This window comes from Uranotaenia lowii, chromosome 2, assembly GCF_029784155.1.
Source record: "Uranotaenia lowii strain MFRU-FL chromosome 2, ASM2978415v1, whole genome shotgun sequence".
Lineage (NCBI taxonomy): Eukaryota > Metazoa > Arthropoda > Insecta > Diptera > Culicidae > Uranotaenia > Uranotaenia lowii.
In genome coordinates this window covers 313,493,074-313,517,648 of record NC_073692.1, presented here as the reverse complement: position 1 = coordinate 313,517,648, position 24,575 = coordinate 313,493,074, and the positions used below count along the sequence as shown (strand labels likewise).

General features: G+C 33.6%; 1 long non-coding RNA gene across 1 annotated transcript; it reads left to right on the top strand.

The window, feature by feature from the left end:
• Nucleotides 1-6,059: 6,059 nt before the first annotated feature.
• Nucleotides 6,060-6,923, top strand: LOC129744602 (uncharacterized). The gene is made up of 3 exons (XR_008736952.1): nt 6,060-6,207; nt 6,432-6,660; nt 6,754-6,923. It is a non-coding gene; the product is annotated as an uncharacterized LOC129744602 (long non-coding RNA).
• Nucleotides 6,924-24,575: the final 17,652 nt, after the last annotated feature.

Genomic DNA, 24,575 nt, shown 5'->3' with positions numbered 1-24,575 from the left:
CGAGGTTTTACCTTTGTGAAAGGTGTTGTTCGTCCCGAGTGAAATCCGCCATTGCTGCCATCGCTCCCTAATCCAGTGGCCATAACTCAGCGAAGCGCTATTACCGCCTAAATCTACCTACGGTCAGCCACCGAGGCTTCGGTCCGTCAACTACCCGAGCATCGGTCAGTGATTGCTGTGAAGGTCTCCCGCCGGTGTTTCCCAAGATCGTCAGCTCGTCAACAACGCAGCTGAGGTTACCGACCTACAACCAACTTGGTCCGGTATTGGGCTTGGTAAACCGTCAGGCCGGTTAGACGAAGGAGGTGTATCGCCGTTCAACCGACGCATCCGTGGTGCCATTGCAGATACGAGGTAGGAGGTAGACATAAGGGGGGGGACGTTGTCCCAAGTGTACACTTACCAAAACCAGGGTAGAAATAAACGTGGGAGGTTTCAAAGCAGATAAGGTGTTTTCTTGGCTAGCCGAATCGTCTCTTAGCTTAAGCCGACCCTGAGGCATATATAGGGGAGTTTCAGCACCGCTGAACCCGCTAGCCGACCCATTTGTTATAATATTGAGGATTTCGTTAAAAGTTGTAATATTTGCACTAGGATGGAAAATGTTAAAAACCCAGAAGAAAAATCATCATGGATTCCTACTGTACGTCCTTTCAGTAGGATACATGCGGATTTTATCCATTATAATGGAAATGTATTCTTACTGATAATAGACAGTCATACGAAATGGCTTGAGGTAGAGCATATGCGTTATGGGACTACTGCCAAAACTGTCATAATAAAATTTATAACCATGTTTGCTCGTTTTGGACTTCCGGATGTGGTGGTTACTGATGGTGGTCCTCCTTTTAATTCCTATGAATTTCCGGTTTTTTTTAAAAGCAAGGAATTCATGTATTAACCTTCCTAGGCCGTTCGGGTCAATATGACCCGAAGCGAACTTTAAAATCGTCATAACTCTTTTGAAAAAAATCGGAAAAATATGAAATTTGGAACATATTACTAAAACCACGAGATACATAACCTGTAGAAAAAGCAACTTCCGGTGACCACCGGAAATGCCACAACTGGCAAGCCGAAAAAAAAAGTTACACATAAGCCGTTCGGGTCAATATGACCCGAGAGTTTGCGCGCGTTCCCCTGATAATATATGTTAATCGATTTTTATGATTTCACATTCATTAGTTTGGAAATTTATTCTAGTTTCTGAATGTATAAAATTTCAGTTGATGTAACTTATCCGAACGGTTGGATTCTGCTCCGAATGGAAAAAACCCCCGAAAATAATGTCTTCTCAGAATTCCCATATCTTCTAATTGCTTCGACGTATTGAAATTATTTTATAAGTTTTGAAATTGTGAAAAATAAATCTTTTGAAACATATAGAAAAATTGAAAGTCATAAGGAATCTATGGTCGCTAGCGTGGAATTTCTGAAAAAAGCTTCTTTTTTTTGGACTTTTGCTTTGCAGTGTTGTATCTCATTCTTAACTGAACCGATTTTCAAAATTCTATTTTTATTTTTATTTTGATAACATGATCATCATTTTTACTGAATACACATAGTATCTCAAATATTACTGTTATTCGTAATACGAGAATGAAAACAAGAAAAAAATCGTGATTTTCGAACCCGTCTGTTATGATACGCACATTTCTCATTTTGTTATTGTGATTTCTTAAAACTTTTCATCAAACCTGCCCACTTTTTATATACCCAATGATAGATTTTAATCTCTACAATCGATTGATATGCTGTTTATGTGGTTTTTCAAAAATTTGTAGCAACGTTTTCCGAATTTACTAAAAGATATCGGAATTCGACCAGTTTTTCAAACGTTTTGTAGCAAGCAAGCACAACCCCTCGGGAGAGCTTAAATCGAACAAAATCCATGGCTCTCCCGGTCGTGCTCTCGAAATCTGCCTTCCTATAGCAGACTGAAGGAATCGCCCGCAAGGCTACGTAGGGTGGTTTGTGCTGATACGTATGAATATTTTTACGTAATTCATAGCTAAGTCATTGTCTTCATCATTTTGATTGTATTTCAGCTTTTCAAAGTTACAGAGACCTAGTTCAGAAAGGTTTTAAGATATTTTTAAGAATCCTAATTTTGCAAAATAATTTCGGCATCTTCTTTGATTTTTATTAGGGGCCGTTCACATACCACGTTGACAACTTAGGGAGGGAGGGGGTATGGAAATGTCCACGCTTGTCCACGGAGAGGGGGGTAGAGGTTTTGTTCATGTCCACGTGGACATACTTACTTTCAAAATATTTTCTGAACGTAGATAAGTATTACGATGTTTAAATCAAAATCTTAAAATTTCAAAGCTTTCCAGTTAAAGTTTATACAATTAGTAGCTACTTGAAAGCATGTCATAAATATGATAATTAGGAAATTTCAAATTTTTTAAATTGTTTTCTACCAGGAAATGATTAACCATTTTTTTTTTCAAAATCAGCCATTTCAATAACAAAAAGGCAAAAAGTGGTGTTTTCTGTTCTGAAAAAAAATTCTTATCTGTCCACGTGGACACCTGGGGAGGGGGGTATGGGTTTTCCAAATGTCCACGCTTTTCCACGGAGGGGGAAAAGGGGGTTAAAAATCTAATTTTTTCTGTCCACATGGGATCTAAACGGCCCCTTGTAACATAAAATTTACATACATACATAATACTTCTACACAAGTGTGAATGTTTTCGATGGTAATTTTTGAAATATTTCAAAACGATACGTATTAAAATAAGATTTGCTGTTTATATTTCAGATTACTAATCTCAACTTCAAATCCAAATGATGAATAAAATTTTAGAATAAATAATTCAATATTACCGATTCATATTTCTTTGTTCACACTTAATTTTTTTTTTAATTCAAAACTCTTAAATCGGAACTATGAAATTGTTGACAATACTAAGCTTTCAAAGGTGAATTTTGGATTAAAAGTCCACAATTTTTCATTCTTTTTAAACCCTGATTTAAAAAAGAACAACATCACGATTGAAAATTCGTACTCAAAAATTGTAAGTTTCATACTTATGATACTAAATTCGAAACTGTCAAATTTAAATTGGAATTCTGATTTTTGTTGGGCTATGAATTTAGAATTAAGAATAAGCAATTCTTTTGTCTTAGTTTTCAATTATTTATTTATTCATTACAAATTCCGATTCTGAACTCTTAGAAAAATGTTAATTTGAATTGCAAAATTCATATTTGGAAAGTCAAAAATTTAAATAAAAAAATCCGAAAAACTAGTTTAGATCTCACAATTCGAAGAACAGCATTATGAATCCATAAAATCATTTTTGAAGTTTGAATCATAAATTATTAATAATTTATTTGGAGTTTTTTTAAATTTTTGTTCTGAATCCTGATATTGAGTTAAAATTATGAATCTTTTTGAAGAAAACATGGGTAAAATAATAAAAATCACACTTATGTAAATGAAGAATGTCTATTTCAAATAATATCACTAAAACAAAAGATGTCGATCAAAATATTAAGCAATATGACAATTTTCTGGAACACAATGTTTCAACCTTTTAAAACATGACTTTTTTTTACAAATTGATATGGCAATTAATAATTCATTTAAAGCATCTTTTAATTCTCATAACACCACGAAGAGTTCAAATTATGATTTAAACTACTTTTATGCATATTTTGTCTACCTAATATTTCACATGTAAATTAAAACTCGATATTTATAGTCTTATAAACTTAAAGATTTAAATCGTTGTAATATTGGTTGTGATTGTTTTGAATATAACAATATCCACGCGCTTCCGAAATAATGTAAATTAAGTGTCGTATTGAAACCACACTATGCATTAAAGATAAAATAAATTCTGAACTAGGTATCTGTAACTTTGAAAGACTGAAATACAATCAAAATGATGAAGACAATGACTTAGCTATGAATTACGTAAAAATATTCATACGTATCAGCACAAACCACCCTACGTAGCCTTGCGGGCGATTCCTTCAGTCTGCTATAGGAAGGCAGATTTCGAGAGCACGACCGGGAGAGCCATGGATTTTGTTCGATTTAAGCTCTCCCGAGGGGTTGTGCTTGCTTGCTACAAAACGTTTGAAAAACTGGTCGAATTCCGATATCTTTTAGTAAATTCGGAAAACGTTGCTACAAATTTTTGAAAAACCACATAAACAGCATATCAATCGATTGTAGAGATTAAAATCTATCATTGGGTATATAAAAAGTGGGCAGGTTTGATGAAAAGTTTTAAGAAATCACAATAACAAAATGAGAAATGTGCGTATCATAACAGACGGGTTCGAAAATCACGACTTTTTTCTTGTTTTCATTCTCGTATTACGAATAACAGTAATATTTGAGATACTATGTGTATTCAGTGAAAATGACGATCATGTTATCAAAATAAAACTAAAATTTGTATTTTGAAAATCGGTTCAATTAAGAATAAGATACAGCGCTGCTAAGCAAAAATGTTACCTCTTTTAAAACTTGAGAATTTTTTTTTCCGGTAATTCCAAGATCGCGGCCAAAACTCTCATGGGACCCAAAAATTTTTATATATTTTTAAAAAGATTTATTTTTCACAATTTCAAAACATATAAAAAAAATTTTATACACCAACATATACTGCAGATATAAGATTTTTAAAGTGTTGTCTTTTTTCTGTTCAAACCATTCTATAGGTCATCTTCTAAGTCAAATCGATTTAAATTTTATATATTTAAAATTTAGAATAAATTACCTAAACAATGAATCTAAATTCATAAAAATCGGTCTAGATATGTGACCAGTGGAACGAAATCAATTTACTAGTCAAAACAAGCGAAAAATAATTTGTTCAAAATTTTGCGAACGGCCTAGGAAGGTTAAAAAGCCCAACATATCATCCTAGTAGCAATGGTTAAGCTGAACGTCTAGTCAGAGTACCCAGCCAACATGAAATCGTAAAAGAAATCATCGTCAAACTCTTATATGGGTGCAACTCAAATCGGATTCGTAAATGTGTACACTTAACATTCGACCATATCGTATATTCGTCGTAGAAGATGTTAAAACCAAACGAAATACGATTTAGTTACGATATGTTGGATGAAGTCGTATTCAGTACGGCCGATGCGAAATAAAATCTAATAACAATCGCATAACATTTCTTAAGTCGTATTTTATTCGTTCATAAAATACTTCTGTATCTAAATCGTAAATAACTTCAGATAGATTCGTAAAGAATACCACGTAAACATCGTTTATCGTACCAATTTGTATATTTTATAGAATGTCACATTAAGAGGCAAACCAACGTCATCATCGTATAACCGGTCACATAACCCACGAGATAAATATATGTAATGCGATCGAGTCAGATTCGTAATAAAGTATACTTATCAATACTTCATCGTATTAAGCGGTCATAAAATGGCAGATGTTCGAAATACGTTGCATCGTGATGCTGCCTGCAATTGCCACCGGATTGGAATTATGTATGTCAATTATTCTGATCAGTGAATATCGGATAAACTAAAGTAATTGAAAAATAACATCACTTCGAAGGTAAGCAAGTCATTTCAGTTATTATTTATATATTAAAAATCTTTAATTATTTTTTAAGATATTTACTATTACAAAGATTTATTTAATTAAATACAATCGCTAAAAAAAAATATTTTTACTGAACAGAGCTATGATGGCGAATGGTTCGTTGCCAAAAAATTGATTTCTCTTTTCGTTCTATTCTCATTTTTTTTGTTTACATCGGCGTTTCGTATTTTCTATCGCGTCACAGTTGCTGCGTAAATATCGTCCAGGAATGGCCAAGGTTGTGGCGAAAAATTGTGTGGATCCCAGTCCCCAACAAAATAAGGTCTTGTTACAGGTTGAGGTAACCGCTACAATTCAGGTAGGTTCGTTCGTGACAAACCGACTGCTTCGCCATAAGGAAGTGCTGTGCTGAACTAAGTATGAAAATCTGTGCCTCATTCGCCACCATGCACAAAACTACCCGCGCTATGTTCCCGTTCGATTTCCGTACCACTTTCGTTTGTCCAAATTGACCGGCTCTGTGCTGATCTACGTCAACATAGACAAAGTCAAGAAGCTCGAACCCCAGCACCGATAGGAACCGCACGGACTGTACGGGAAGAATATGTATAAGCCGAAGCAGGAAGCAGTGCAAGAACCGTATTCAATTCCCCTGCTACTAACTTCGTATGGTAAGTGTGCATTCTACGTTTTCATTAGAAAGTGAATTTAAGGTCAGAATTGCTTCCAAGATTCTAGACTGACTCATAGCCCAGAGTTTAATTCAGAAGCAGATTAACATGTTAGAATTGAAAATCTTTTTGCTGTGATATTCATCTGTCAACAGATAGCGGTAGATCTTTTTTATTCGTCCAAATAATCAAATTTCACTAATTTTATTATTATCATTTTACAGACGCTTCACGAATTTAAGCATATGAACGTGAGCAATCTGATCGGGGTTTTCTTGTCCCACACGGATAGGAAAGCTATTTGACTACGCCGAACTCGATTCTTGGCACATTATAGTTTCATCCAGGTCACCAAGAAAGCCTATCTTCACAGGCAACCGCTACAATTCGTACCAAGGCGGTTCGAAACCCGGCTGTTGTGCCTGAAATGAGAAACACTACACGATCTTTAAGGTGAGTAATTATAATAAGTGAAAATATTCAAAAAATTTTCAAATTTCAGGACTTTCTCAGACTATTAAAAACATTCCTTTACCTCTATTTTAGACGGTGTTGCAAAAAGAACCAAACAAACACATAAAGATGTAAGGTAGCACCACCTCCAACTTTTGAAAACACACGAAGGAACTGCGATTGCATTCGGAAATCGGAAGCTTCTTTTTTAAATCGGATATTTTACAACATCATCCGACATAATGACATATTTTACGGATGAAACACCATCAATTGCTGATACTCTTTCTCAGTTCAAAACTGGACAATCCAACTGGAGCTACATTCATGTTGAACGGTTACTTCTGAGAGAAAAAACTCAACAGATAGCAGAATGGAAATATGAGGATGAGCAAATTTTACTTGTAATTATCATTTGAAAGTGTGAATAACGTTTTTAATCATGTCATTACTAACCGATTTTTTAACTATTGCAGGTTTCATCGTACTGCAAAGTTACACACTCTCGCCGAAAAAATGATGACATCAAAACACTTGTTGTCGAAATGCTCTGTTAATGATTATCTAGCTATTGAGAAGGTCTCAGAGCGCTTAACTGTGTCATCAAAGGAACACAATACAAGCGTGAGTTTTCAAAAGGACGTATGTAACATCAGACAAAATCTGAGAAAAAGGAGGGACAAAATTATGTTAATATAAATAAATGCTATTTAAAGCTGTTTGATCTAGAATCAAGTTTTATCATGGCAGCTGTAGGAAAAACAATAATGTTTTAATTATAGGTTTGAGCATACTGGATTTTTTGCTGTTTCCTAGTGAATTTGTTAAAAAAAATATTTTACACCGTATTGTTGAGTTTTTTTTTCACATACGCCATAATGATTCGTCGTTGTGACAGTTTAATATTTACATACACCCTTTATGATTCGTCGCTTGGACAAATTGTTTTCATTATGCGTCAAATCAGATACGTCGGTTTTTTCACATCATTGCAGATGCGTCAGTTTTAAAATAATTAAATTTTTGGGGAAAACATTGGCAGTAAGTAAATTTTTACCTATTTTACAGAATAGGACAAGAAAAATATTATATTTTTCTAGGAATTTGATCACCAAGTGGCACGCAAAAATGTAGATGTGGTGATCGAACAAAACAAGAAAGCAGTTAAAGCATAATAAACACTACTCAGCAGTCTTTCAAATACGCTCGAATCAATATAATGGTATAAACATTCGTAAGAAACTCATCCGTTTGCATGCAGTCTCATCATACCACTGCAACCATATCAAACACGGGAAGCTTGTATTCTGCTCAATCTAAACGAAGTGGAACTCAGCTGAACCGATGTGGAAGTTTTCGAAATGTGCTGGTGGCGAAGATGAACAGTGATAATCAGTGATAATTTTTCGGTGGTATTATTACAAAAAACATACCGAGCAGCAGCTGGAATCCATCGAAATCCATTTTATCACGTTTTAGGTGTAATTAAACTATTTGTACGCGCAATATTCAATGTAAGTAAACACGACGTATCTGCCAGGCACTTTTTTACTATTTATTTTCTTCCATACGACGGTTTGCTGCGATCCTATCTGCTGTGTGTGCGATATTATTTGTTTTGACAGATGCGTCGTTTTACCAAAAAGAGGTGTAAAGAAGAATTTCGAAAACACTGAGAAAAGATGACATAGGTCGTTTGTATATTTTTTTAGCTAACGGCATATTATTTTTTTTTTGTACAAACAGTTAATTCATACAGAAGAAAATAAAATTTACTATACCGTGCAAACAGTAACTCAATTTGTTTACTTTTGCGACATACGTCCTTTTGAAAACTCACGCTTGAATAAGATCAACATTAAGGTACTTTTGTTTCACAGTTTATTAACATTTTAAAACATAATCATCTAAGTCAGAAGTTTAAATTTCGAATACAGTTCTATCTTCTGAAAGTTACGAATTAAAACAATTTAAAATTTAAATCTAAGTCAAAACTGGAATTCTTGTTCTAAACCAAGGTTTCTGAACGAATTGTATCTGTAATCATTTCCTGATATGTAAACTGGCATAAATAGAATAAAATGTTTTCCTACGTTCTATGAAAACATTAATTCATATCAACTATTTTTTTCATTTGTAATTTAGAAGAAATCTTCATTTATTCTTTAGTTAATTAACAATGATTATGCGATAACAAAAATAATTATTAATGAATTTTCTTTTTATTTTACAGATACAAACGCATCTTGATACCTCTGGTCTCAAGAAATGGATTATGGTAATTTTTACACGGGATAATCTGTGTCGTGGCCCGATCCTTCCTCCTGTACAGAAGAACTACATCCGAAGTTAGCGACGGCTAAGGTAGACGGAGCAACCGGGAAAACAGTGAGCAGAACGAGGTCTGGTTCCGGTTCCGGTAGCGATATATTTGAAAAGAAAAAAATTGAGTGATAAAATTTGGAATTGTATAAGTTGTGTATATTGTATAAGTTTGATAATTGTAATAATTGTGTAGTGCATCAAAATGTTTGTTAGAATAAAAATAAATGAAAATCAACAGGTACTTTTATTTCTACTCGTATTTCAATCACAATTATATTCATAACATGCTACATAAAGCGGTCCACAAAATCGTATAATGGCACAAATCGTATAAGAATGTATCCAACCACGCATAAAGTGTCGCTTAAACAGTCAATCGCATGTGAAATGGCCTCATATCGTACACGTGTACAACATACTTCCTATAGAGTGTGACTTAAGTTGCCGATCGGTGGTGAAATCTCTGAACATCGTATAACACTGCAACACACCTCGCATGAAGGGTTACTTAAATCGCCAATCGATTGTCGGTTTGTTGCAAATCGTACAAAAATACATCACACCTCGCATAAAGTGTCGCTTCAAAAATCAATTGAATGTCAAATGGATTCATATCGTACAAAAGCACAACACACCTCGTATAGAGTGTGACTTAAGTTGTCAATCGATGTAAAAATCTATGAACATCGTATAAGACTGCAGCACACCTCACATAAGTGGTGACTTAAATCGTCAATTCATCGTCAGATCGCTTCAAGTCGTACAAGGGTGAAACACACATCACATAAAGTGCGGTTGGAACTGTCAATCATCCCTTCGTCGTAAATTGGTATGAATCGATTTGTATAATGTAACGTACAACATACCATCAATGCAACATAACGTACCAAAGTAAATCAATCATCGTAATAACATCGTATATGATATTGCCAAAGTCGTAAATCATAAATTTATCAAAACATGTACGTATATCGCCTCCACTTTTGGTAGGTATAAGCTTTTTTCTAACCTCATATACGATGATTAATATCGACGTAGATGTACGTATATCTTTTGAAATACCTACCAAATTGTTGGCTGGGTAGTGAAGGATGTTTTAAAGAAATTTTTGCTTGATGATGAAAAAAAATCTTTGGACATTGACGATAGATTGAGTTTGTTCCTAATTAACTATAGGATCTGAACTAGAAATTTGCTTCGAAATAATTTTTAAGCAGTCTAGTTTTTTAATTTGAAATTAATATTTCCAAAACACAGATTTAGAAAAAAATCTGAATTTCAAAATAAATGTCTGATCTGGTTAAACATTGACCATGATAAATTGTTAGGAAATTGATAATAATTCTTATTTACTATTCATAATAATTTACAGTTTTGTTCTTCATTTTCAACTGGAGGGTAAATTAAAAAAAATCCACTGTAGTGCTTTGAAATGATCACTGAACTATAAATTTGTTTCAAAAGAATTTCTAAGCTCATTTAAAATAAACGTTTCAATTTTTCATAAACGTAAACACAGAGTTTAAAAGGAATATGGATTCTAAAATGAGCCTCCAATCAGATAAAAAAAAACTACCACGATTAGTTTTTAGGAAAATGATAGTAATTGTTAATTTTAATTCATCTTAATTAAAATTCTTATCTTCATTTTCAACTGAAAGGTGATTGAAAAATTCCGTTGTAGTATTTTGAATTTAAACAAAAAATATTTAATCGCGATTAAAAATGTGCATTTTTGATAACTGAAAAACCAATTTGAACTTTGGAGAATTTACTCAATGATTGATGGTTTAATTTAATTTGATAAAAAAAAAGAATAGATATACTTATTATTATTTGAAAAGTGCTAGTGAAAGAAATCAGAGAAAAAACCTGTTTATTAAAAAATTAACGACTTGAATAGTATATTTTTGAAGTTCAAAATAATAACTTCATGTTCAATTATACACTTAGGTTTTTTTTTGCGCGGTTTTTTTTTACACGGTTTTTTTACGCGGCTTTTTTACGCGGATTTTCCAATTAACGCGGTTTTTTTTACGCGGATTTTCGAATTAACGCGGTTTTTCAGATAAAATATTCTAAGACTTTTTCAAAGGAAAACACTTAGAATCTTTTTGTAGTTGGGAAAATCTTAGCTCTGAGACTAAGAACGTGATACATGAGATCTGTGACCTGAGACCTGAGACTTGAGACCTTAGACCTGAGACATGAGACCTGAGATTTGAGACCTGAAATATGAGACTCGAGATCTGAGACACGAGACATGAGACATGAGACTTGAGACCTGAGACATGAGACATGAGACATGAGACATGGGACATGAGACATGAGACATGAGACATGAGACATGAGACATGATACATGAGACCTAAGACCTGAGACATGAGACATGAGACATAAGACCTAAGACATGAGACCTGAGACATGAGACCTGAGACATGAGACATGAGACATGAGACCTGAAACCTGAGACATGAGACATGAGACCTGAAACATGAGTCCTGAGACCTGAGACATGAGACCTGAGACATGGAACATGAGACCTGAGACATGAGACCTGAGACATGAGACCTAAGACCTGAGACATGAAACATGAGACCTGAGACATGAGACATGAGACGATCTGAATTCCAAACTGTCAAATAAGCCTCACTTTATTCTACTATTGTATTAATCTAATTGATTTTGTTTTTTATCTTAAAAATAAACTATCATTGTACGTAAATTTTTAAATAATCATGATTCTTACGCATTTTTTTTTTAGTAACGTGCTTTTTTGCGCGAATTTTTTAATTAAAATGGATTTTTTACGTGGATTTTCGAATTTCGGGGATTTTTACGTGGATTTTCGAATTAACGAGGTTTTTTTACGCGGATTTTCGATTTAACGCGGTTTTTTTTACGCGGGTTTTCGAATTAACGCGGTTTTTTTTACGCGGTTTTTTTTACGCGGTTTTTTTTACGCGGGACGAAATACCGCGTAAAAAAAACCTCAGTGTACTTACAAGGAAATGTTGGGAACTGGGGATAATTGGGTAAATGGGTCACAATCAATGAAAACTGATAAAAATTGAAAGATAAGGAGTTCCAAGTTACAACAAATATTGGAAGAACAAAGCAAATATAAATTTAGTTAACATTTCGCATTAAAATTAAGTTTATAGTTGCTATCTACTTCAAATCAAGTTTCAAACTTTTAAAGATTAATTTGAAAATCATGAATAAAATTTATGAATTTTTTTTTAAATTTTCAATCACATGTTTTAATGTTTAAAATTACAATCTCTAAGCATTTTGTAACTTTTGATTGAAATATTGGGTCCTGGAAAGAATAGAAGGTTGAAACTATGTTTTTCTTTCTAAAAATTAAAATTTAAGGACTCATGTGTCAAGTATGTATGTATGTATGTATGTATGGTTCCCCCAGACAATGTACACACATCGCCATGGAAAATTTTACTACAATTTTTGCATTTTTTTGGTTTTGGCATTTGTGTGCGACATGGCCGTATTCAAAGCAGTTGGAACAACGAATTGGACGGGGATAATAAGTGCGGGTTGGTTTTTTCGTAAATCCAATCTTGATGAACGTTGGTGAAGTATGTTGTCTTATGGTGAGAACGATGCTGTCGGTTTTAACTAGGCTTTCACCTACCTTCTTCTTGATTCTATCCACTTTTTCCACATGTTGGCTTCGAAGTTCTTCCAAGATTATTGCTTCATCAACATTTCTTACCTCTGGAGCGTAAATGACAACCTTACAAAAATTCAGCGTACGATGTTCGTAGGTTTTGATTTTCGTACCATCAGACAGTTGAGATAACTGCAACAATTTCTCGCATTTTTTAGCGCCTCGTACTTTAAGGATGATGCGAGCGCCATTTTGTTCCGTTCGCGAATCCTCTACATCACCAATAGTATTTATGATGGATCGATGGATGACAAAAGGTGATACTTCAGCTAGCGAAACACTGCTTCCACTTTCCACAACAATATATCTAACTTCGCCACGATTTGGGATTAGTGATCCCAACGCAGGAAAGTCATCTTTTTTGTGAAAACCCCCAGCCGCCATAGCGACGAGGGTAGTTTTTTATTCAAATTCACCAACTATTTTTTTTTCTATATAAACTCAACTTAATAATAGAGAGCAAAACTCTGAGAGCTATGAACGACTTCTCTTATGCTTCAGCTGCTATCGATTAAAGCGTCCGATCACGATGCTGGTTGGTGAAAGACTGAATGAATACTTTTGAAATATTTTTTTTTTTTGAAGGGGAGGGGGGGATGCTTACACTAATTATATTTTTTGTTCTTTCAATGTTTCTTTTCGAGAGCGAGCAAAGGCGCTATATCCAAGGTCAGAGACCAGAAATGATTGTGCATCGAAATCCGAAACTCTAAATTCTTATTAACATTGAAGTTAAATCAATACTGTAAATTTTTTAGTAATGAAAATAAGGAAATTTGTAAAATTATTAACTATACTATGGGGTTTTGGATTTCGGTACAGAAAAACATCATTTCCACCCACAGAAGGACGAAGTCACACGGACCACCATCAAGGAGCACAGAAATTTAGCATATGTGCTCCCAACGTTAAAATCTCACTTATAGTCATGGAAACGTATGGTAGGGGAGAGTGAGGATACTTGATCCCTGGGGATACTTGATTCCTTAGCTATATCTCGAAACTGGAATGTCTTACAAAGATCAAATGTTCTAGAAAAATGTGCCAAAATGAGCAAAATAACAATACTTGTAGTTTAAAAATTTTTAACAAAATAATTGTTTGAGTAATTGAACTTTGTTTAAAAAATTTCACAAAATGTAACTTGAGGATCTTTTTTCATCACTTTAAAATGTTCCTTACATGGGAAAATTATGAAAATTTTTTTTGTTCCAATGTATCAATCGTTCGAGCGTAAAATGAACTTCACAATGCCATATTTTCAAAGCAATGGAAAACTCTCAATTTTTTTCAGAAAAAGTTTTCTAAAATGTTGATTATGGGTACAATTGATCCCATAGAGTTGGGTACAATTGATCCCCCTTCCAAACGGCATATTCTTCTTCTGAATTGATCGTTATGATTGCTGATTACGAAATTACTAATATTTATCCAAAAACTAATATTTATCAAACAATTGTCTGAAGAAAAGAGCAAAAATAATTAATTTTCTCTTACTTATAAAAAATAGCGCCTTTAAGTTATGCAATGTTATTAGCGTTGAGACAAAGTTATAGAATTTTTTCTTATGTCTGCTATAAATTGTGAAATGGGAAAAAACATGACCAAAATAGTCAATTAATATTCTATCTTGGGGTTTTGTTTGATTTTTATACAAGGATTAGGGCTTCCTGAATAAAATATCAAGTCTTCTTTAATAGGGGATCAAGTCTCCCCTAACTTCAGAAAAATCGCAATTTTTTTACTCCCACGAAAATGCTTCTAGTTCATCAACGGGTTCAAGTATCGTTCTAATTTTTGGAGCATAGAAACTTGAAGTTACAAGCTGTCAGAAAATGTCAAAGACGGCGAGTTGCTAAATTTTTCCAAAAAGATATAATGAAAATAAGAAAAGGGGATCAAGTATCCCCACTCTCCCCTACTGTTGTCCACGTTTCTTCCTCCCTTTGTTCCAGTTGTCTCTGCGTCCAATACTGCACAGTGGGCCCGGCCAAGTTAAGATGAGTAGTAAATGTACTTTTACTACTCACCGGGATGCTGACAAGATCTGGCTGTGTACGTATCATAAGCATAAGCAATTAACTATAGGAATACTTGCAACGGAACAGAAGCAAATTTCTATCTGAGCGAGTATTTTCGTTAAGACCTAAAATGCTGATGGATTTAATGAATCCAACATAAACATATAAGCAACATTTAGAATAATCTTTTGTTGAACAAAAGGTTTTAAATAATGAAAAAGTCATTCCTCCAGATCAATTTGACAACTTGAGACAAGGGGATAAGCTGTATTACAAAAACAATCATCTACATGATGTGCCTAGATGGTTGGACGCAATTTTCATTAAGAAACTAACAAGGAATGTTTTCCAGAAATCGTTGGGGAAGCACGTAACTACAGCACATAGGCATCAGCTGAAAATGTCCTACAAACCGAGGAAAATGAGTCGGCTGTTTCTACCAAGTTCTGACAATCAAAATGACAACAAAAAGCGAAGACGAGATTCTTGCGACGAGGAACCAGCATTCCGAGGCTTTCTGGATGGACAATTTGTGCATGACGCGGGGGCCTCGACAACAGATCGACGGTTTGTTCATGAGAGGAGCCCGATCGTGACGAGGTCCAAGAAAACAAGACTCATTGATTAAACCTGCAAGCAGGGTTCAACACGCGGAGTGCGTCGAATGAGAAAGAGCAAATAAAACGCAGCTCTTTCGTTCTCGGTTCACGGCAGCCTTGCCAGATCTACGGATTTCTCCGTAGATCTACGGATTTTAAGCATTTCTACGGAGCTACGGATCGATGCTCGAAATCTACGGATTTTCAGCATTTCCTACGGATTTTCTACGGATTATCGAATAAATTCAAGGGATTCTGCGGATAAATGAAAATTCTACCTGACGACCAAAAAAAAAAAAAAAGGTCATCACGTTTTATTTAGCCGAAATCAGTACATTTTTCGATTTTTGGGAAATCTACGGACTTGAGTGGTTTTCAATCTGGCAACGCTGGTTCACGGGCACATTTGACTGCTCGAAATTCTCTCGAGAAATTTGCGACCAAAACGCAGATTGAAAATTTTTGAGCTGAGCGAATTCGCGCGCGCCTATTCGAGAGCGCGAGCGGTTCGGAAACTGCGTTTGCGTTTTGCTAGCCGCGTGCGTGTAGGAACACCGAGCATCTACCGAAAGGACACGGCGGCTCACCGGACGGCGCGCGCGGCTCTCTTCAGCACACGGAGTGTTCGCCGTGTTTTCGTTATTAAGGGCCGACGGAATAATCTGTGCGAATAATTAAATCAATAGATATGGTAAAACAGATAGAAGCACGCAATAGCCTTGGGAGGAGGGTTATAACAATCCATGTTAGAAGTTTTACAATACATACTAGTAATAGTAACTAGCACTAGTAACTATGAAAAATTTACCATGAAATAGTAAAATTTCGCGAAAAACGCCAAATCAAAGAGCTTTAGACAATGATTGTTAAAATGAATGTTGAAAATATTCTAGCCACAAGAAATAGTTACCGGCACTAGTAACTATGAAAAATTTACCATGAAATAGTAAAATTTCGCGAAAAACGCCAAATAAAAGAGCTTTACACAAGGATTGTTAAAATGAATGTTAAAAATATTCTAGCCACAAAAAAAGTTACCAACACTAGTAACTATGAAAATTTACCATGAAATAGTAAAATTTCGCGAAAAACGCCAAATCAAAGAGCTTTACACAAGGATTGTAAAAATGAATGTTAAAAATATTCTAGCCACAAGAAATAGTTACCAGCACTAGTAATAGTTACCAGCACTAGTAACTATGTAAAATTTACCATGTAATAGTAAAATTTCGCGAAAAACGCCAAATCAAAGAGCTTTAGACAATGATTGTTAAAATGAATGTTGAAAATATTCTAGTCACAAGAAATAGTTACCAGCACTAGTAACTATGAAAAATTTATCATGAAATAGTAAAATTTCGCGAAAAACGCCAAATCAAAGAGCCTAACACAAGGATTGTTAAAATGAATGTTAAAAATATTCTAGCCACAAGAAAAAGTTACCAACACTAGTAACTATGAAAAATTTACCATGAAATAGTGAAATTTCAAGAAAAACGCCAAATCAAAGAGCTTTAGACAAGGATTGTTAAAATGAATGTTGAAAATATTCTAGCCACTAGTAATAGTTACCAGCACTAGTAACTATGAAAAATTTACCATGAAATAGTGAAATTTCGCGAAAAACGCCAAATCAAAGAGCTTTACACAAGGATTGTAAAAATGAATGTTAAAATATTCTAGCCACTAGTAATAGTTACCAGCACTAGTAATAGTTACCAGCACTAGTAACTATGAAAAATTTACCATGTAATAGTAAAATTTCGCGAAAAACGCCAAATCAAAGAGCTTTAGACAATTATTGTTAAAATGAATGTTGAAAATATTCTAGCCACTAGTAATAGTTACCAGCACTAGTAACTATGAAAAATTTACCATGAAATAGTGAAATTTCGCGAAAAACGCCAAATCAAAGAGCTTTAGACAAGGATTGTTAAAATGAATGTTTAAAATATTCTAGCCACTAGTAATAGTTACCAGCACTAGCAACTATGATAAATTTACCATGCAATAGTAAAATTTCGCAAAAAAAGGCAAATCAAAGAGCCTAACACAAGGATTGTTAAAATGAATGTTGAAAATATTCTTGCCACAAGAAATAGTTACCAGCACTAGTAACTATGAAAAATTTACCATGAAATAGTGAAATTTCGCGAAAAACGCCAAATCAAAGAGCTTTACACAAGGATTGTTACAATGAATGTTAAAAATATTCTAGCCACTAGTAACAGTTACCAGCACTAGTAACTATGAAAAATTTACCATGAAATAGTAAAATTTCGCGAAAAACGCCAAATCAAAGAGTTTAACACAAGGATTGTCAAAATAAATGTTAAAAATGTTCAAGCCACTTGTAATAGTTACTAGCACTAGTATTTATGAAAAATTTACCATGGAAAAGTTAAATTGCGCGAAAAGCGCCAAATCAAAGAGCTTTAACATTCATTTTAACAATCCTTGTCTAAAGCTCTTTGATTTGGCGTTTTTTTGCGAAATTTTATTATTTCATGGTAAATTTTTCATATTTACTGGTGCTGGTAACTATTACTAGCGGCTAGAATATTTTTAACATTCATTTCAACAATCCTTGTGTAAAGCTCTTTTTTTTTGGCATTTTTCGCGAAATTTTACTATTTCATGGTAAATTTTTCATAGTTACTAGTGCTGGTAACTATTGCTAGTGGCTAGAACATTTTCAACATTCATTTTAACAATCCTTGTGTAAGGCTCTTTCATTAGGCATTTTTTGCGAAATTTTACTATGTCATGGTAAATTTTTCATATTTACTAGTGCTGGCAACTATTACTAGTGGCTAGAACATTTTTAACATTCATTCTAACAATCCTTGTGTAAAGCTCTTTGATTTGGCGTTTTTGCGAAATTTTACTATTTCATGGTAAATTTTTCATAGTTACTAGTGCTGGTAACTATTACTAGTGGCTAGAACATTTTTAATATTGATTTTAACAATCCTTGTGCAAAACTCTTTGATTTGGCGTTTTTTGCGAAATTTTACTATTGCATGGTAAATTTTTCATAGTTACTAGTGCTGGTAACTATTACTAGTGGCTTGAATATTTTTAACAATGATTTTAACAATCCTTGTGTAAGGCTCTTTCATTTGGCGTTTTTCGCGAAATTTCACTATTTCATGGTAAATTTTTCATAGTTACTAGTGCTGGTAACTATTACTAGTGGCTTGAATATTTTTAACATTCATTTTAACAATCCTTGTGTAAGGCTCTTTCATTTGGCGTTTTTCGCGAAATTTCACTATTTCGGTAAATTTTTCATAGTTACTAGTGCTGGTAACTATTACTAGTGGCTTGAATATTTTTAACATTGATTTTAACAATCCTTGTGTAAAACTCTTTGATTTGGCGTTTTTCGCGAAATTTTACTATTTCATGGTAAATTTTTCATAGTTACTAGTGCTGGTAACTATTACTAGTGGCTAGAACATTTTTAACATTCATTTTAACAATCCTTGTGTAAGGCTCTATCATTAGGCATTTTTTGCGAAATTTCACTATTTCATGGTAAATTTTTCATATTTACTAGTGCTGGTAACTATTACTAGTGGCTTGAATATTTTTAACATTGATTTTAACAATCTTTGATTTGGCGTTTTTCGCGAAATTTTACTATTTCATGGTAAATTTTTCATATTTACTAGTGCTGGTAACTATTTCTAGTGGCTAGAACATTTTTATCACTCATTTTAACAATCCTTGTGTAAAGCTCTTTGATTTGGCGTTTTTTTGCGAAATTTTACTATTTCATGGTAATTTTTTCATATTTACTAGTGCTGGTAACTATTTCTTGTGGCTAGAACATTTTTAACATTCATTTTAACAATCCTTGTGTAAAGCTCTTTCATTCGGCGTTTTTCGCGAAATTTTACTATTTCATGGTAAATTTTTCATAGTTACTAGTGCTGGTAACTATTACTAGTGGCTAGAACATTTTTAACATTCATTCTAACAATCCTTGTGTAAAGCTCTTTGATTTGGCGTTTTTGCGAAATTTTACTATTTCATGGTAAATTTTTCATAGTTACTAGTGCTGGTAACTATTACTAGTGGCTTGAATATTTTTAACATTGATTTTAACAATCCTTTTGTAAAACTCTTTGATTTGGCGTTTTTCGCGAAATTTTACTATTTCATGGTAAATTTTTCATAGTTACTAGTGCTGGTAACTATTACTAGTGGCTAGAACATTTTTAACATTCATTTTAACAATCCTTGTGTAAGGCTCTTTCATTAGGCATTTTTTGCGAAATTTTACTATTTCATGGTAAATTTTTCATATTTACTAGTGCTGGTAACTATTACTAGTGGCTAGAACATTTTTAACATTCATTCTAACAATCCTTGTGTAAAGCTCTTTGATTTGGCGTTTTTGCGAAATTTTACTATTTCATGGTAAATTTTTCATAGTTACTAGTGCTGGTAACGATTACTATTGGCTAGAATATTTTAACAATCATTTTAACAATCCTTGTGTAAAGCTCTTTCATTCGGCATTTTTCTCGAAATTTTACTATTTCATGGTAAATTTTTCATATTTACTAGTGCTGGTAACTATTACTAGTGGCTAGAACACTTTTAACATTCATTTTAACAATCCTTGTGTAAAGCTCTTTCATTCGGCGTTTTTCGCGAAATTTTACTATTTCATGGTAAATTTTTCATAGCTACTAGTGCTGGTAACTATTACTAGTGGCTTGAATATTTTTAACATTGATTTTAACAATCCTTGTGCAAAACTCTTTGATTTGGCGTTTTTTGCGAAATTTTACTATTGCATGGTAAATTTTTCATAGTTACTAGTGCTGGTAACTATTACTAGTGGCTTGAATATTTTTAACATTCATTTTAACAATCCTTGTGTAAGGCTCTTTCATTTGGCGTTTTTCGCGAAATTTCACTATTTCGGTAAATTTTTCATAGTTACTAGTGCTGGTAACTATTACTAGTGGCTTGAATATTTTTAACATTCATTTTAACAATCCTTGTGTAAAACTCTTTGATTTGGCGTTTTTCGCGAAATTTTACTATTGCATGGTAAATTTTTCATAGTTACTAGTGCTGGTAACTATTACTAGTGGCTTGAATATTTTTAACATTCATTTTAACAATCCTTGTGTAAAACTCTTTGATTTGGCGTTTTTTGCGAAATTTTACTATTACATGGTAAATTTTTCATAGTTACTAGTGCTGGTAACTATTACTAGTGGCTTGAATATTTTTAACATTCATTTTAACAATCCTTGTGTAAGGCTCTTTCATTTGGCGTTTTTCGCGAAATTTCACTATTTCGGTAAATTTTTCATAATTACTAGTGCTGGTAACTATTACTAGTGGCTTGAATATTTTTAACATTGATTTTAACAATCCTTGTGTAAAACTCTTTGATTTGGCGTTTTTCGCGAAATTTTACTATTTCATGGTAAATTTTTCATAGTTACTAGTGCTGGTAACTATTACTAGTGGCTTGAATATTTTTAACATTCATTTTAACAATCCTTGTGTAAAACTCTTTGATTTGGCGTTTTTCGCGAAATTTTACTATTGCATGGTAAATTTTTCATAGTTACTAGTGCTGGTAACTATTACTAGTGGCTTGAATATTTTTAACATTCATTCTAACAATCCTTGTGTAAGGCTCTTTCATTTGGCGTTTTTCGCGAAATTTCACTATTTCGGTAAATTTTTCATAGTTACTAGTGCTGGTAACTATTACTAGTGGCTTGAATATTTTTAACATTGATTTTAACAATCCTTGTGTAAAACTCTTTGATTTGGCGTTTTTCGCGAAATTTTACTATTTCATGGTAAATTTTTCATAGTTACTAGTGCTGGTAACTATTACTAGTGGCTAGAACATTTTTAACATTCATTTTAACAATCCTTGTGTAAGGCTCTATCATTAGGCATTTTTTGCGAAATTTTACTATTTCATGGTAAATTTTTCATAGTTACTAGTGCTGGTAACTATTACTAGTGGCTAGAATATTTTAACAATCATTTTAACAATCCTTGTGTAAAGCTCTTTCATTCGGCGTTTTTCGCGAAATTTTACTATTTCATGGTAAATTTTTCATAGCTACTAGTGCTGGTAACTATTACTAGTGGCCAGAATATTTTAACAATCATTTTAACAATCCTTGTGTAAAGCTCTTTCATTCGGCATTTTTCGCGAAATTTTACTATTTCATGGTAAATTTTTCATAGTTACTAGTGCTGGTAACTATTACTAGTGGCTAGAACATTTTTAACATTCATTTTAACAATCCTTGTGTAAGGCTCTATCATTAGGCATTTTTTGGGAAATTTCACTATTTCATGGTAAATTTTTCATATTTACTAGTGCTGGTAACTATTACTAGTGGCTTGAATATTTTTAACATTGATTTTAACAATCCTTGTGTAAAACTCTTTGATTTGGCGTTTTTCGCGAAATTTTACTATTTCATGGTAAATTTTTCATATTTACTAGTGCTGGTAACTATTACTAGTGGCTAGAACATTTTTAACACTCATTTTAACAATCCTTGTGTAAAGCTCTTTGATTTGGCGTTTTTTTGCGAAATTTTACTATTTCATGGTAATTTTTTCATATTTACTAGTGCTGGTAACTATTTCTTGTGGCTAGAACACTTTTAACATTCATTTTAACAATCCTTGTGTAAAGCTCTTTCATTCGGCATTTTTCGCGAAATTTTACTATTTCATGGTAAATTTTTCATAGTTACTAGTGCTGGTAACTATTACTAGTGGCTTGAATATTTTTAACATTGATTTTAACAATCCTTGTCCAAAACTCTTTGATTTGGCGTTTTTTTGCGAAATTTTACTATTTCATGGTAAATTTTTCATAGTTACTAGTGCTGGTAACTATTTCTAGTGGCTTGAATATTTTTAACATTCATTTTAACAATCCTTGTGTAAAGCTCTTTGATTTGGCGTTTTTTGCGAAATTTGACTATTGCATGGTAAATTTTTCATAGTTACTAGTGCTCGTAACTGTTACTAATGGGTAACGTTAATCTCGTATATTAATTCTTATAACCCTCCGCCAAATCCCATTGCGCGCCTACATATATTTTAACTATCCTGTTGATAAAATCATACACACAGATTTCTCAATCGGCACTGCAAACAGAAACATGAACGAAACAATATGCCCTCACTCGAGCCCGTGCGCGCCGCCCGGTGACAAAAAGAGGGCCGCCTCGGACCAATCGGAGAGCCGCCGCGCGCTGCATTGTGAGCCGCTGCGTGCTGTTCTTTGAGCCAAAAGAGAGGCCTCACCCGCCGCTCGATTAGGACGCGCGAGAGCTAGCCGTGCCTGTTTGACTCGGCCGCTCGCGCAGATTTCGGATAGTGCATCTCGTCGACGAGAACGAGGGGAAAAGATTGAGCGCGCGTGTTTTTGTTTCGAGCGAGAGCGCGTCAACGGACAGAACGCAAACGAAGAAGTGTTTCGCTCGAGAGAAATGGTTTGCGTGTGCCGCGCGTGCCTAAAAGAGTGCGTTTTGTTGAACCCTGCCTGCAAGCGAAAAGTTGTATTCGAAAGTATTTCGGGTGTTCGAAGATATATTCAAATATTCAGCATGTTATGCTTTCAAGTTTTGTATTATCATGATTTTTTTTTTGTAGCGGCCAACCACACTCCCCCACACCAAAAAGCTCATTAGAGCCCCCTGGTAATGGACGCTAATGTTCTCAGCATGTCTGGCAGCAACAAAAAATAATAAAAAACGCGAGCAAAATTTTACTCATGCTGAGAACTGAAATGTTTAAATTTAGTGCGAGGAAATAATGATAAAACTAAATTAAATACTACATGGATCTCAATGGAAAACAGATTTCCTTTAAAGAGATCCAATATTTGATATTAATACTACTAAGCAAACATTAAATAAAATAAGACATTACAATCTAAATAATTAATAATAAAAAAAAAGAACACACAAAGAAACTAAATTGCTACAAAAATTCACAAAAAAATAATTATAAAAGAAGAAAACTGGTCACTGGTCGAACGGTTTTTAACGACTCAATTTTTCTTTTAATCTGACTGGCGAGTGTTATGAGTACGCAATCCCGTTGTAAAATTGATGTTTTGATTACTGAAACTTGTGTGTAAATTGTCGTAGACATATATTACAGTTTGTAAATCGCAAAGATCTTTTAATGGAAGAATGTTATGGGCTCTTAAGGTGTAGAGCTGTTGGGTAGGAAAGAGCAACGGGAGTCTATAAATATTTTTCAAGCATCTATTCTGAAGAGTTTGAAGTTTTTGTAAATTTGACAAGGAAGCTCTTCCCCATATCATAATAAGATAGTTAATATGAGAGTGAATAAACGCAAAGTAAAATTTCAATAAAACATGTTGAGGCACAAAATTTCTCAATTTCCATAGGATACCACAAAGAGGAGAAACTTTTTTCTCTAGATATTCTGTGTGACGACTCCAAGAAAGAGTTTCATCTAGGTTACAATTCCTGTAAGAATTTTCTAAAAAAGGGAGAACTTTAGTACCCTTATACTTACCTAACTGTACATAAATAATTATAAGCGTGAATGATCTCAAGAGAGAACTCGAACGAAAACGAAAAGAATAAACGATCAAGGAATATCAGTCTAAGTCTAGCCATCAGTTAAGGTGGAGGCGAACGAACTTTGGTGTTTAATTTATTTTATAATTTGAAATCCCTAAGAGCAAGTTCACTGGTGTTGGGAAAAAGTGGTAGAAATTTCGTACCGTTTTGCACATTTTGAAAATTTTGCCATGCAAAAACATTTTCAAGATCTGTCGCCTTCAAGTTTTTTTACAACACGTGTTGTATTTCCGCATGCTGTGATGCAAAAACAGCAATATTTCTATCACATACGGCTGAAATAGAAACAGTGCTGTAAAAAATACAACACCCAGAGATCTTGAATACATTTTTGCATGGTAAAATTTTCAAAATGTCAAAATTTCTTCCACTTTTTCCCAACACCAGTAAACTTGATCTTACAGTATTGAGATATTATCCTATGGTTATAAAGTACAGTTTTTAAGTCGTTTGTTTATCAGTTAAGTGCAAATACAATAGTAAGTTAAATAGAAAAGAGTCTCATCTTCATAGATGTCGGAATTTATTATTTATATTTATATCTTAAAAAGGCACCATGTTGAACGTTAAAACCTCCAAACTTTTTAAGAACATTCAAAAGTAAATCATCAATGTTCAATTTTCTTAATCTTTTATATTTAATGTT